The sequence below is a fragment of the Egretta garzetta genome, unplaced genomic scaffold (assembly GCF_000687185.1).
Source record: "Egretta garzetta isolate BGI_Z169 unplaced genomic scaffold, ASM68718v1 scaffold19, whole genome shotgun sequence".
In the NCBI taxonomy this organism is placed as follows: domain Eukaryota; kingdom Metazoa; phylum Chordata; class Aves; order Pelecaniformes; family Ardeidae; genus Egretta; species Egretta garzetta.
In genome coordinates this window covers 1-11,057 of record NW_009260768.1, presented here as the reverse complement: position 1 = coordinate 11,057, position 11,057 = coordinate 1, and positions in this window count along the sequence as shown.

The window sequence follows — 11,057 nt, the reverse complement described above, 5'->3', positions numbered from 1 at the left end:
TTTTGACAAAGTTTGGACTTGTACAAGTGAGCTTTGACTATGTTGAGGTTGAACTTTGCCCTTTGCTAGTGGATCTTGGGAAACAGTTTGCTTGAAGCTGTGGCGGGCAAGTGAACTTATTCTCCTCAAATTTTGATCCCCCTATTACCCATCAGTTTTAGATTTAGTCCTGAATTCTGCAAACACTTAAGCACGTGTTTTGCTTCACACACTTAACAGAAGTACTCACTTACATGCAGTTAAACATATGTACCGGTTTTCGCAGGATCCAAGAGTCTGCCACAAATATTTCAGGTTCAACTTCCGCTTCCCATCCCTCGAATTGGCACTGGTCTTGTTTCAGAAACAGCCTGCTGCCCTAATTAGTCACTTTGATGTGCTAATCCCCTTGCTGCCCTTTGGACATATTGATGTGTGTCCCTAATCTTCAGTGGGGATTTTTTTCCGGTGACTTCACGTTCCATATGTCTCCTTGGGATGAATGAGTGCTCCTGACACACGAGATGGTAGTAGCTGTGGTGGTCATGGGGTTAACCAGAACAACTTCCGAAAACACATGAAGGGAGAAAGCATCATCTTTGCCAAAGTGCCACTGTCACGTATGAGCTTTAGCGGTCCTTGAAAAATGAACGGTGCCAGTGTGCTGCACCTCGATGTGTTGACTGCTAAGGCGCAGCATGGTAACGGGGCAAAGAGGGTTGTGGCTGCAGGAAGGCAATGCCGGGTGGCAAGTGATACCTGTTTTTTCAGCAATATGGAGTATTTTCCAAATTTCAGCTGCGCTGCTTGGCTCACACCAGCCTGGCATCGAAGCAGATTGGCTGCAAGTCGGCTCTGATGCGTGAGCTTTGGGTGCTGAGGGCAGGGTGCTGCCCTATGTATGGGGGGCAGTTGCCTTATTCCCCATTGTAGGAGGCTGATGCTGCACCATGCTGGTGCTGGGCTCAGGGCCAGGCTGTGCTGAGCCCCTGCCCAGGCTGTGCCCAGTGAGCAGCGTGGTCCCTGCGCCTTGGTTTCCTACTAAAACCTGCCTTGCAGAAAAGTGAGGCTTCCTCAATTAATAAACGTGCTTGCAGGCTTGCCAGATGAAAGAAATGCAAAATACCTTGATAGCTTCTTTTATGATCATTAATAATAGTATAACTTACCTGAAAGGCACAGTGCGTGTCCCCAGTGAGTTTTGATCTCTTGTCACGCCTTGGGTATGTGGGGTGGGTAAGGCTCTGCCTCTGCAGGGAGTTGTTAGATGAGAAAACAGGCGGCAGATATTTCTCCACCCTCCGCTTCACTCTATTCCCAACAGTGCTTCCCTCCCAAGGATCAATATCCGAACTGAGAAATTATATGACTGAGAAATTATATGACTAAGCTGCATATTGTAATCGTATATCAAGTAGAGTCCACTTGCTCCCCTTGGCGTGCATTAGCATGCCCTGGTGGAGTGGTGTTTCTTTTCAAAAGATTAAGAGCATCAGCCATGCAAAATGTGTGGGGTAGAGGAGTGGGACGGTCCTTCTGCAGAGCATGTCTGACTACTTGGTGTGGATTGCTCCTTCTCAATTTGCATTACAGAAAAATAATCTTTTATTTATTTAAGTTGGAAATCCCTTTGCATCTGAACTTCAAGTGTGCAGCAAACACACTTTGATCATTTTAATGCAGAAGTCACTGATTTACAATAAATATTGTGTTTTCTTTTCATACTTCTTTTTGTTCTTTGAGGAGATGAGAGCAAAGGAAGGAAAATAATTTTGACCTCATTGGAATTGCCTGGTGAAAGAAATATGCAGAATGAGGAAGATGCTGGGCTTTAAATTGTCCCATAATTAGGACAGAAATTACAGCATCGATCTATTGGTTGTTAATTACTGTTGTGGTTTATTAGGACTGGGAGGAGAGGCGACTCTGCTCAGAGCACCTTTGAATGTGATTGGGGGAAGTCTTGTTGTTTGCTGTAAAGTGCCAGGAGGAAATGATGCATCCTGAGGATGATGATTGTCCCGAGGTGCATCCCAGCTTTGGGTGGGAGGTTGAAGTAGCAGAGGAAGAGCCCAGCCCTTCCTCTTGCAGAGGCAGGGGGTGCACACACTGGGTACAGAATCCCAGAATGGCAAGGGTTGGAAGGGACCTTGGGAGATCACCCAGTCCCACCCCCCTGCTCAAGCAGGTTCTCCTAGAGCATGTTACACAGGACTTTGTCCAGGCGGGCTTTGAATATCTCCAGAGAAGGAGACTCCACAACCCCCCAGGCAGCCTGGGCCAGGGCTCGGGCACCCTCAGAGTAAAGTTGTTTTTCCTCACATTCAACTGAAACCTCTTATGTCTCAGTTTGTGCCCATTGCCCCTTGTCCTGGCGCTGGGCACCACTGAGAAGGGTCCTCGTGACCCTCACCCTTGAGATATTTGTACGTGTTGATGAGGTCCCCTCTCAGCCTTCTCTTCTCCAGGCTGAACAAGCCCACCTCCCTCAGCCTTTCCTCACAGGGGAGATGCTCCAGTCCCCTCATCATCCTTGTTGCCCTCCTCTGGACTCTCTCCAGGAGTTCCTCATCTTTCTTGAACCGGGGAGCCCAGAACTGGACCCAGTGCTCCAGGTGGGGTCTCACCAGGGCAGAGTAGAGGGGGAGGAGAACCTCCCTCACCCTGCTGGCCATGTTCCTCTTATGCTCAGTGACTTGCCCTTGAGGGGTACCTGACAGTCCCATGACAGCCCAAATCCGTGAAAGATGTACAATGCTAAGATAGCAAAACATCTTGGGAGCTTTGACATGGATCCTCCTAAGTGTTTCCACAGAGCTGTGTTAGGAGCATCTACCTCCTGCTGTGGGCAAGTGCCTGGGTGAGAAAAGCTTCTATCCATGGTGAGCATTGGCCGCTGGCTCGGTTGCCACATGTCATGTGAGAGCAGCACTGGTCTCATAGGATCCTGGCTATGGAGATGTTTAGGCTTGGCAGCGCAATGTGGAATTTATAAATGCACTGGCTGCTCAAACCTTGCTCCCTGGAGCCAGGCTGCCACGTGGGGTGATAGTTCCATGTTGTGGACCCCTGTACTTGTCAGATTGGCTCTGACAGGGGTGTTACAGGAGATCAGGGCTTTCTCTTTCCTGCAATTATCATGTGGTATTAATCACACTTTTGCTGTTTGCCAGGGGCTGAACTTGCACTTCTGGGCTGAGATGGGGACCAGGATTAAGCCCAAAAGGGGATGTCCAAAACAGGCAGAGCAGTGTTAGAAAAACAGCAGTTTTCCTGTGATTTTTGGACATGGTACCATCTCCAGGTTGGAAATTGTTTCTAGTGAATGGATTTCATGGTGTTTTGTGTGAGATCGGTGAAGGGCTTTGGGATCAGTCAGCAGCTGATCTGCTGTGTTCTGTTCAAGCTGGATCTTGGGGACGGGCGGTTTGGAGCATCGTGGTGGGATGTGCTCCTGCGCAAGGAGGCTGAACCCACTGATGGTGCAGCCCCTTCGCTGCTGCCCAGGGAGGCTTTAATGTGGATTTGCAGAATTCCTCTCCTTTTTGGGGATAGAAAAAGATACAAAGTGGATACTTAAAAACAAAACAAAAAACCCTGAACAAAACCAAGCCACAAAAAACCCCAAAGCCCAAACCAAAAAAGCGCACACATCCCCCCCCCAAAAAAAAAACCCTCCAAAGCCTATTCAGACCACCTCAAACAAATGCAGCTTTCTTCTGGAGTAATCCAGTGTAAAGGGGAGGGCTCAGCTGCCTTTATGCACCCGCTGCACTGACACTGATCTGAGCTGACTTGGGTCTTTGTGGCCATCCCCACGCCGGGAGCAGCAGGTCCAGCTTACAGGTGTGAATTCCAGCTCTGGCTCCTGTTAAAAGGGTTTGGTTTTTTTTTCATGCTGGGCAGGCTTGGGCAGCAAAGTGTTAAACAAAAAGAGCAGTTTGCTTTGCCTGGGGTGTGCTCCTGCCTTCCCTTTCTGTCCTTTGCTGCTCTTTTTATTTCCTTAACATGGGTTCCTTTTGCTTCATTCAGTGCTTTTTCCTTTTTTTTATCCTGGAGAGATCCTATGAAATTGTATTCCCGGTTCATGTTTCTAAAGAAAAGACCATAAGGAAAGTCGGGTTCCTTGAGCTTCACTCGGGGTTGTAACTGGTACCAGCAAGGGCAGTAGGTGTGCTGGTTGCACCAGGGAGATTGGTTATTTCGGGGGCTATTAAAGGGTTATTTTGTACTTGGCCAGAAGCTTGAAGCTACTTAAGCTGTGGTGTGTATGAAGTTTGCAGTCCTGAGCATCAGGAGCAGATGCAGTGGAGGAGAAACAAGGGTTTGCTTTTCACAGGGGAGGCTGTGAGTGAAGAACCCTGAGAAGCACCCCTGGGTTCTCCCAAACCAGACTTTCCTCTGGTGCGGTGGAGCTCAGGCTCCAGCCCGTGATCTTCCCTTTCCCTCCACGATAATTTATCATTATACAGGACTGTAACTAGAACACTTAAGCCTAAAAGTGCTCCACTCTCAATTACAGGCCACTGTGTTACTTCAGATACAAAGAGCCCAGAGACACATCCCTTTATCCTGAGCATCTTAGACAAACAAAGCAGGGGGGTTAGTGGCAGTGTAAACACATTTCAATTACCCTCTTTGGAAACCCCTGATCACTCATTATGGTCAAATTCAGCTGGATGGAGCCAGAGTGACACTTTAAGGTTTTTGTCTGCTGGGAAAATGTGTGTTGGAGAGCTATGAACAAACACACACGAAAAGTTGCTGTGCCGCCTCTTGTGCAGAGAAGGTTGAAGAAATCCTGGACTGGCCAGCAGTTGTCCTGCTCCATCCTGGTGCTCACCAGGCCTTCTGATCTGCCTTGGCTCTCCCTGTTTAGGCCAGAGATTAAGCTTAGCACAAAGTAGTTCTCAGTACTGCTCCTCATAGGATGCTTTTTCTAGTGGAGGTAAAAACGGGGAGGGATAAAACCGCAGAGATAATTTGTGACCCTGCTTTGTACCCAAATGCATCCCCTCCTTCAACCTCAGCAGGTGGGACAGACCAAGAAGGGCACCCTGGGGACACATTCCCAGCCCTTTTCTACTGCTTTCCATCTCCGTGGAGAGACTGGCATTGCGCTGGTCCTGTCCAGAGCATGTCTAGCCCTGCTGGCCAGCCTGAGGGTTGGGACCCTGGTGGTGTCCCAGGGCATGTGGATGGTGCAGGACACCTCTCTCCTATCCAGTAAACCTGGGTTGGGGAGCTGAAGCACCAGAGAGGCGGTGGGGAAAATCAATCCCAGCAACTCTGGAATAGCAGTCACCCCTGGATTGGACTAGATCCTGGGGGTTGGACTAGATGACCTCTAGGGGTTCCTTCCAACCCAAAACATTCTATGATCCTGGAAGTGCATCTGACCTCATTCCCCTGCTGCAGAGCGGTGGGTGCTGTGCAGGGGGCAGGTTCCCTGCAGGTACCCTCCTTATCCACGCCTCCTTTCATCCACCAGCTGGGAACACGCTGGCTTTCACATCGTCCCAAGCTAGGGACAGAAATTGCAGCATCCTGGGGAGAAAGCCTGCCTTTGTCAGTGCCGTGCAGGTAGGGTCCCAAAGCCCAGGCAAAGAGAGTGGCATGAAGTGGTGCTTGCCCTGGTGCTGGCAATGGGAGCATCAGGGGGGCTCCCAGGGTTCAGGGCTCCCTCACTTGCCCTGCGTCTCTCTGCGTGGGAAACAAAGCCCCAGGTCCCCTCCTTTCTCTGCAGTGCTGAGATGTTTAAAAAGGAACACTGGTTTTCACTTAAGCCTCATTTCCTGTCAATTTAATGGGATTTGATCATGCAATTCCCTTAATGCACAATTTGGAGTGAGCAAGTTTTGCTGGGAAATCTCTCTGGCTCTTGGTGGTGGTAGAGTGGGTCTGAATTCCCCCTTTCCTGTAAGTGGGTTTAGTGAGGCTGTTTCTGTGGACAGCACCAGCCCATCCTGAGAAAACTCCATCAAAGCCCAGGCAACGTTTTCCAGTTGTTATCCAGTGACTGGGTTTAGGTTTCCCGTTGACAATAAAACAGCGGGTAAAAGGAAGCAATTAACAACTTACAACTATATCTAGTTCCTTCTGAGTAAAGCTCTTTGCTTTATTTTGGGACTTGGAAGATGAACTGTACAGTATATTGTTTGAAAGTGCGTCCTCTGTTTTGGAAAATCTCCATATATTTTGTTTCCATGTTATCTGCATGGTTGTAATTAGAAAATGATGTGCCTGCTACATGACCTCCTCATAAAGAACATATTTAAAGTGAGACAATAACATTCGATTCCCTTTCTAAACCATCAAAAAGAAAATGGTTTTCAAGGCATTTCTTCCTCCTTCCCAGTTCCCTCCCTTCAGCCACTTGGGTGGTCTCATTTGACAAGTTTTACAATAGAGGACTTTTTTTCTTTTTTTTTCTTCCATGGACAAACATGTAAGTGTAGGAGAAAATCTGCAACTGGGAAACAAATGCTTCCCCCCTTCCCTTCCCCAAGAAAAACCTCAAAGAGGCTGAATATCAGCAGATCCTGGCAAAAGCAAGGCAAGAGGGATACTATCTTGCAAAGGGAATTCTGCTCAGCCCCTACTGCTACAAAACTTCATAGTCCGTGCCCGTGGGAGGGAGGAGCACGTGCGTGCCCAGGTCCAAGGAAAGTTGGGGACAGCGATGGGGACTTTGTATGGCTACAGGCTTCCCAGGTGGGGGCCAGGTCACCTGCATGAAAAGCAGGAGGAGATCCGTGGGCAGCAGGACCTTGGCTTGGCCTTGCTCCGGAGCAAGGTGAAACGCATGGGGATGGTCACTGACAGCTTGCCCAGGCGCTGCGAGTTGGTCAGTGAAATTGCATTGTGGGGGCAAGCTGGACCGCTGGGTGTCTAAACGTTTCTTGGAGGGAATAAGGAGCAAGTTTGGAGATGATACTGAAATTAAAGAGAAGGAGGTGGTGGAGCTTCTGTGAGGGCCTCATTAGAGCACTGCTGGAAATGTGAGAAAACGCTATTTTGTGTATATTAAGGATGCAGAAGATGCTGTGGGATAAATAGGTTGATGGTGTCTGTCTTTCATCAGTGAAAATCCTCTTGTCCACAAAATCACCTGTTTCTCTAGGTGTTTGCTGTGCATTCCTGGCACAGCTGGTGGAGAGCTGGGAACCAGGCACGGCTTCGTGTGACCATGTTGGCGCATATGACAGTGTATTCCCACTCAGTGAAACGCTCTTTGAGAAGCCTAACCCCTCTCGGTAGATCCATCTGGCTTTGTAGCTGTCGTGGTTTAACCTGGCTGGCAACTCAGCACCACACAGCCGCACGCTCACTCCCCCCTCCCTCAGTGGGATGGGGGAGAGAATTGGGAAGGAGAAAAAAGGTTAGAGCTGTGGGCTGAGATAAAGACAGTTTAATAAGAGAAAATAATAATAATAGTAATAATGAGAATGGTAACAGAATATACAAAACGAATGATGCACAATGCAATTGCTCACCACCCGCTGACCGATGCCCAGCCCGTCCCAAGCCGTGATCACTCCCTGAGCCACGATCACTCCCCACAACCAACTGACCAACTATCCCCCCCTGCCCCGAGCATGATGTTCTATGGTCTGGAATAGCTCTTTGGTCAGTTTGGGTTAGCTGTCCTAGCTGTGTTCCCTCCCAGCTTGTTATGCACCTGGCCGAGCAGGAGAAGCTCAAAAAGTCCTTAAGTAGTCTGAGCACTACTTAGCAACAACTAAAAACATCAGTGTGTTATCAACTTTCTTGTAGTACTAAATCCAAAACACAGCACTATCCTAGCTTCTATAAAAAAATAACTTTATCCCAGCTGAAACCAGGACAGTAGCACCCTCAGCCCCCAGCAAAATGTGGCTCTAGATGCAGTCTGGGAGGAGGAGTCACTCTTGGGTTGCGCTGGTTCAGTGCTGTTGGCTTTGGTCTGAGATTCCAGGCTGTTTCTGCACCGTGCAAGGCACAGCTCAGCTGGCTCTTCAAGGTACACTTGGGCAGCATGTTGATTTTATTGTACTGGGTTACCAGAATAACACATTTCCCTTCGCATGTAAAGGTTGACTGTGTTAGATGGGAGAGGAGCACTTAGGAGACCTAGAGAGAAAGGCAGATGGAGAAGAGATAGCAAATCCAGGTCTGATGCTTTATAGAGATACAGAGCACAGATGCACTAAGAGAGTCAAGGAGAAAAATGGTGCTTATATAGAATAAAATAAAATGGATCCACTGGTGGAATATACAAATCCTATCCATCACTGAGGTATGGCTAGATTCCTCTTGTTTGGAGGAGAGCAAAATGAGTATTGCTTCTGAATGCTGCTCTGGGGGAATGATGTTCCTGCTACCTGCATCGTATCTTGGAAAATGGCTATTGGAGCATTAGCAGGAAAATAGCTGGAAGTTCCCAGCATCTAAAGTTGCTGTTTTAGTAACCTCTGCAGGGCCAGTGCCCTGAGGACAAACAGCGAGCTATGAGCTCACTTGTGTTGGTCAGCAAGAACATCATGAGCTTGATGATCACTTCCACTGCTGCCCTATTAATTCGCTTTGCCAACCTAAAGAGGCTTTAATGCAAATGAGAATTTACATTTATGACAGAGCATCAAACCTGGAATGTATTTGCAGCCTCCACCTCTCCCTTCTGCCTGCTCACCTACCATGGCCCTGCCAGGCCACGATGCACACGGAGCACAGCATTGATGTACCTCATGCTGTTGTGCTCTTTGGATGTGGATGTGCAAGCAGTAGAGCATTAACTCTTATTTTTTAATGATCCCTTTGTTAATCAGCTCGCGTGTTTTTTGCAGAAGAGCCCCTGCAAGCAGAAACTGGACAGAGCAGGTCTTACAAGACCGGCTTTGTGCCTGGGGAATTTTCTGCGTTGCGATGCCAAGAGGGCACAGGTGCAAAGCAAATGAGCAGGGGAGATGTCTGGGTTGATGACAGTTCAGTGCCTGCAATGTGCTCCCACCAAATGTGTCTGCACACCTGGTGCTTTTTGGAGGGGTGGATGCAAGCTGGTTGTTCAAACAGGTGAGCAGCAGTGTTATGTAAAAGCCTATAAAATAAGAATTTAAAAATATCACGAAGCTATAAAATGTCTTGAGCAGCTTCCAACTCGGATCCTGGAGAGGGGGAGCAGTGCTAAGCTGCACCCTGAGAGGCAGAGCTGTCACTGGGTACCTCTCTTGAAAGCTTGGGGATCTTGTATGTGCATTTCTTTGATTAAACCTACCTAGCAGTAGGAGCATGGAGCAGAGCTGGAGCCAAGAGCCCTCTGCCTCCCCAGACCTTCCTCACAAACTGCAAAATAACATTTGCCCTGGTATTGTGCATCGCCCATCTCCCTGAGCAGCACAAGGAGCACAGGACGGGCATCAGCTCACAGCGGGGGGACGCAGGGCACTGCTGAGCTCGTGGCTGTCGGGGGTCCCGTGGCCATGGCATCGCGCTCAGCCCCCCCGGAGACGGGCGAATGCAACAGAGCGTTTCCCAGTCCACAGCCACTCGTATTTCTAAGCTGACTTCTCTGTGTTGGCTGCCCTTTGCTTTCCTCCTGCAAATGCTACAGTTGTGGCCCTTTCTGTGGGAGTGACTCGGCAAATGGATCATTTGGAACAAGGTCTGGAGGAGCATCACGTCCAGCTACAGACACTGGGAGCCAGGGACTGAGTCGCTTGCTCAGTAGGAGCGTGTCTCCGGACTGAAGTGCCCAGTCACGCTTACCTATGTGACATTAATTTCAAATACAATACGCTATTTATGTCAAACCTCTTCTGTAGTTAGTCATACCTTGGTAGCTGGGGAAACAGATCAAATGCTGTTATAAAAACATGGAAATTTAAAAAAGTGCCAGGTTCTTTAACAGCTTTGTGTACTGTACGTCTGTCTATCTGGGCTTACTATCTTTGACACTGAAATGACAGCAGGGATATTGTGAATATTTAAACCCTAAGCTGGCATCAGCATTTCCATTCAAGTTATCGCTTTATGTTGTCTCTGGCATGTTAGCTTTGCTGCAAATGAGGTTTGAGATCTCCATCTGGCCCTGGTGGACAAAAGCTTTCTTAGAGAAAGGAAACATAGCCCCAGCGGCAGCTTCAAAGCTGTTGGAGTCGCATGTGAAGATAGGAAAGCAGCCCTGAACCTATTGGATTTTATATCTCATAAAATCCAAATTGGCCTACAGTTTTCATGTCACTAAGTCATTCTACTGCATCCAGCCACTCAAAGCATCATTTCGTCTTTCTCCGGCTTTTTTTTCCTCTCACTGCTTATAAAGCAATGGGATGAAGCCTACCAGCTGGGCATCAAATGTGTGTTGAAATCATGGGTCTGTGTTGGAGCATCCCCTTGGGCAGGTCTCCAGGGTCGATGAATGACCATGGAGTAGGGACTGCTGAAGGCCCTGGGGGGGCAATGCCACTTGCTTTCCTTGGGTGCCCAAAAAGGGCACAGGGGGATCCTGTTCACAGGCAATAGGGCACAAAACGCCTCTCCCCCTCCACAAGGAGTTGGATGCTCTGTGCCCGTGGATCAGGAATAGCGCAGGACCTTCCCTCCCTGGTTTGCGTACCTGAGGTCATTTAAGTGTGCCGGGTGCTCAGGCAGAAGCTGGGCATTGGGAAGATTGTGTCAGCTGTAAAATGTTGTGAAACAAAGAAAGGGGCAAATGACGGAGGTTATCTCCTTCTGTAGTGGTCCTTGTACTGGTGCTGATTGCATGGACAGTCTGCCTCAGAAATGTGTAACCAGCGGGGTCATTCTGTTATGTTTGGCCAGATTTTGCTTCATATAAACCCCTGATGTAGCCTGTGCTAACGGGGCATCTGTCTGATTTTTCAGTACCTGGGGGCAGGGGAAGGCATGATGCAGGGAATGGTGCCTGGATGCAGAGGAGGTTCCAAGGCAAAGGCCCTGTGAAGTCCCGCTGCCTCCCTCTCAGCCTACTTGAGTCTTGAAATGACAGTCTTTTTATACTCTGTAAGAATATAACCTGTCCTATATCCATGGCAGATCTAAAAATAGTTTTCCTCTCAGCCATTTTCAAGGTTTTTTTT